The sequence below is a fragment of the Trichechus manatus genome, unplaced genomic scaffold, assembly GCF_000243295.1.
Source record: "Trichechus manatus latirostris isolate Lorelei unplaced genomic scaffold, TriManLat1.0 scaffold00161, whole genome shotgun sequence".
Taxonomy (NCBI): domain Eukaryota; kingdom Metazoa; phylum Chordata; class Mammalia; order Sirenia; family Trichechidae; genus Trichechus; species Trichechus manatus.
Genome location: NW_004444097.1, coordinates 4453362 through 4458319, shown reverse-complemented (window position 1 = coordinate 4458319; position 4958 = coordinate 4453362).

Below are 4958 nucleotides of genomic sequence, written 5' to 3'. Positions count from 1 at the left end.
AATTCCGAGTATTAGAGATTTGAATTCCCTATCAGGTACTTCTAGTGCATTTTCTTCCACAGGAGAGTCATCTGGTGTTTTAATTTGGACACCTACTGGAACCATCCTGTCCTGTTTTTGTAAATGTTTTGATATTGTTTGCTGTTCTCGGGGCATTCGGGAGATATTTCTCTCATTTATTGATTGTAGACATGTTTGTTTCGTCCCGGCTGTTTTGTCTCCCACTGGACGTTCTGTGAGACTGCTTTCTTGTACCCCCGTTTGCTGGTCTCTGATAGGAGTCCAAGATGGTGGATCCACGCTGCGTTAGCTGGTAGGGGACCTCTGCATGAATCTCTCCTCGCTCTCCGTTCTCTTTCAGTATTCTCACTCCATTTGGCGCTCGTCTGAGTTCTTTATCTCTTCATTTGATGTTCTAGGGTTTCAGGATTGTTGCATTCTCTGTTTGGTTTAGTTTTTCAGATCTTTGCTGTGGAGGGACGGCGTGGTGCTTCTGCCTAGAGTGCCATCTTGCCGGAACTCCCAAAAGACAGTCTTTTTAACAAATGGTGCTGGCAAAATGGGATGTCCATCTGCAAAAAAATGAAACAGGACCCATGCCTCACACCATACACAGAAACTAACTCAAAATTGATCGAACACCTAAATATAAAACCAAAAACCATAAATATTATAGAAGAAAAAATAGGATCAACGTCAGAGCCCCGAATACATGGCATTAGCACGATATAAATCATAACTTCCAACCTACAAACTCCAGAAAATAAGGTAGATAACTGGGATCTTCTAAAAATTAAACACTTATGCTCATCAAAAGACTTCACCAAAAGAGTAAAAAGAGAACCTACAGACTGGGAAAAAATTTTTGGCTATGACAAATCCTACAATGGTTTAATCTCTAAACTCTACAAAGAAATTCAACACCTCTACAATAAAAAGAGAAATAATCAAATTTAAAAATGGGCAAAGGAAATGAACAGACGCTTCACCAAAGAAGACATTGAAGCAACTGACACATTAGGAAATGCTTGGGATCACTAGCCATTAGAGAAAGGCAAATGAAAACCACAATGAGATACCATCTTATGCTGGTATTACTGGCATGAATCAAAAACACAGAAAATAACAAATATTTGGGAGGTTGCAGTGAGATTGGAAGTCTTATGCACTATTGGTGGGATTGCAAAATGGTACAACCAATTTGGAAAATGACATGGTGCTTCCTTAAAAAGCTAGAAATAAAAATACCATATGATCCAGCAATCTCACTCCTAGGAATATATCCTAGAGAAATAAGAGCAATCATATGAATAGACATATGCATACCCATGTTCATAACAGCATTGTTCACAATAGCAAAAAGATGGAAACAACCTAGATGCCCATCAACAGATGAATGGATAAACAATCTATGGTACATACACACAATGGAGTACTACGCAAAGATAAAGGACAGTGACGAATCTGCGAAGCATCTCACAACATGGATGAACCTGGAAGGCATTATGCTGAGTGAAATAAGTCAATCACAAACGGACAAATATTGTATGAGGCCACTATTATAAAAACTCATGAAAAGGTTTACACACAAAAAGAAATAATCTTTGATGGTTATGAGGGAGGGAAAGGGTGGGGATTGAAAAACACTAAATAGACAATAGATAAGTGCTAACTTTGGTGAAGGGTAAGACAATATACAATACTGGGGAAGCAAGCACAACTTGTTTAGGGTAAGGTCATGGAAGCTCCATAGACACTCTGAAACCCCGAAGAGACCAAATTACTGGGCTGAGGGCTGGGGGGACCATGGTCTTGGGGGAACATCTAGCTCAACTGGCATAACATAGTTTATAAAGAAAATATTCTATGTTCTACTTTGGTGAGTAGCGTCTTGGATTTTAAAAGCCTGTGAGCGGCCATCTAAGATACTCCTCTGGTCTCACCCCTTAGGGATTAAGAGAGAATTAAGAAAACTAAAGACACTAGGGAAAGATTAGTTCAAGGGACTAACCGACCACAACTACCATGGTCTATACCAGTCCGAGTACAGTAGAACTAGATGGCGCCCGGCTACCGTCACTGACTGCTCTGACAGGGATCACAATAGAGGGTCCCGGACAGAGCTGGAGAAAATTGTAGAACAAAATTGTAACTCAAGAAAAAGACCAGACTTACTGGCCTGACAGAGACTGGAGAAACCCTGAGAGCATTGTCCCCCAACACCCTTTTATCTCAGTAACGAAGTCACTCCTGAGTTTCATCCTTCAGGAAAAGATTAGATAGGCCCATAAAACAAAGGAATCTAAAGGGGCACACCAGCCCAGGGGCAAGTTCTCGAAGGCAGGAGGGGACAAGAAAGCTGGTAATAGGGAACCCAAGGTCAAGAAAGGGAGTACTGAGATTTAATGGGGTTGTTCACCAAAAGTCATAAAACAATATATGTACTAACTGTTTAATGAGAAACTATTTGTTCTGTAATCCTGCATCTAAAGTACAGTAACAAAAAAAAAGAAAGCTGGTAACAGGGAACTCAAGGTTGAGAAGGGAGAGTGTTGACATGTTGTGAGGTTGTTAACCAATGTCATAAAACAACATGTATACTGTTTAATGAGATGTTAGTTTGTTCTGTAAACCTTCATCAAAAATACAATTAAAAAAAAAAGAGAGAAGGAAGGAGTGGTTATGGAAGGAATTTGGGAAGTATTCAATACATGATTACTAAAAAAAAAAAAAAACCAGATATTTGATATAAGTAGAGAAGTTTTTGAAAGTCACTGGGGGTGATGGTAACTGTGGCAGAAATAAAATCCCACTTCTCACACCAAACTGTAAAGATGAATCAACTCAATTTAGTAATTCTGTTCCCCTCTGTTCTTGTCCTGTTCTGCCACCAGCTGCACATGTAGCACTTCCTCCTCTGACCCTAACCACCTGGAGCGAGGTCGAGACTTAAGAGTTAAAGAACGCACCCCTCCAGACTCCAAGCCTGCCCAAACTCTGACAGCAGCCATAAGCTTGCAGCCCACACACCATCACTTCTGACCTGCTGGCTACAAACTGGGGTTTTTCCATTACCCCTCAGAATGCCAGCTGCAAGCTTGGGGTCCCCAGGACTCCCTAGGACTGCCCCTCACTTACAACCTGCTGGCTTCCACTACTCCCTCGGCTCGATAATTCACTAGAATGATTCAGAACTCATGGGAAGAGATACACTTATGATAACAGCTTCATCACAGTAAAAGGGATACAAACAAAGAGACGAATAGGGGAGATCTAGGAGGGTTCCCAAAGCTAAGCTTTTATGTCCCAAAAAGGAACCCACTACCCTGCCTTGGAAGGAGTTCGAGTAGCACAGTGGTTAAGCACTTGGCTGCTAACCAAAAGGTTGGAGATTCAACCCCACCAGCCACTCCTTGGGAGAAAGATGTGGCAGTCTACTTCTGTAAACACGACAGCCTTGGGGCTGTCTGCTCTGTCCTACAGGGTTGCTCTTAGTCTGGGTTTGGGTTTGGATTTTTACCCTCCCTTGTCCATATTCAGGAGCCCTGACAGTACAGTGGTTAAGAGCTATGGCTGCTAATCAAAAAGTCAGCAGTTAGAATCCACCAGCCACTCCTTGGAAACCCTATGGGGCAGTTCTACTCTGTCCTACAGTCGCTACAAGTCAGAATTGACTAAATGACAACGGGTGAGGTTTTTTTGGTTTTGTCCATATTCAGCACCTTTTTTGGGGCTTCTTACATAGGCATGATTGGGTGAATCATCCTTCCCCCAACCGCAGAGGTCTACTGATATCATGAGGTGGTCTTTTTGGCCTGGCCAGCCCCACCCAAGTTTCTTGGTCTTTCCTTGTTATTCATGACCTTGACAATTTTGAGGAGCACTGGTCAGGTATGTTGTAGACTGTCCCTCAATTTGGGTTTGGTTGATGTTTTTATAGACTGGGATTATGGTTCTAGGGAATAATATCATATAGGTGAAATGTCCTTCTCATCACATCATATCAGTGGTACATGCTGTCAACATGACTGGTGATGTTAACCTTGGTCACTTGGTTAAGGCAGTGTTTGCCAGCCTTCTTCACTGTAAAGTTTCTATTTTTCCCTTTCCATACTCTGTTCTTTAGAAGAGAGTCACTAAGTCCAGTCATGCTTAAAGGGGAAAGCGGTAGTAAGCTCCACCTCCTGGAGGAGGAGTATCTACATATATTATTTGGAACTCTTCTGGAAGGAACATTTGTCCCTTCTCCCTCATTTATTTATTCATTTAATAATTTATTCATATCTAGTCCTTTTTTAATGCTGAGGGAACTTATTAATTTACAAATAAAAATGAAATTTAATTTTTAAACTAAGAAAATGTACTAATTACTTATTTAGCAGCATGTCTTATCAGAATAACTCTAAACCACACCTTGATGTCAAGAAAATGCTGATTAATGACATTTTATAATCCTTCTTTGAAGATCTGTTCAGAGTTGCATAATGGTATGGCAGAGAGATGGGACAGGTGCTGGTCCTCCTACCTCACGTCTCTACTTTCTGCTCTACTGTAACCTGTGGTTACAGTGAGAGTCCCAACATGGGGGAGAGGGGTGGGGTGGAGGATGAGAGGTAATCTCAAAGGCATGATGATGTTGTCTTTTTACTTGGGTGGGGGTATATTATGGTTAAATTCAGAATTCTTTTTATTTTTTGCTTGTGAAGGAGGATGGTCTTCTGTTAGTTTACATAACTGCACCTTATAAATAGTTTAGTTTTTATAAACAACCCTAAATTCATTCATCATTCATTGAATCCCTACCAGGTGTGATAGGCACTAGGAACACTGTCATAATTAAGTCCAGGAGTTGCTCATGTATGTGACATTCACACATACATGCATTTCAAACACCTATCTACCTAAAGTTGAGGAGGCAGAAGAGTTAATAAAACTAAATAATGAGAGAGAACAAGCTG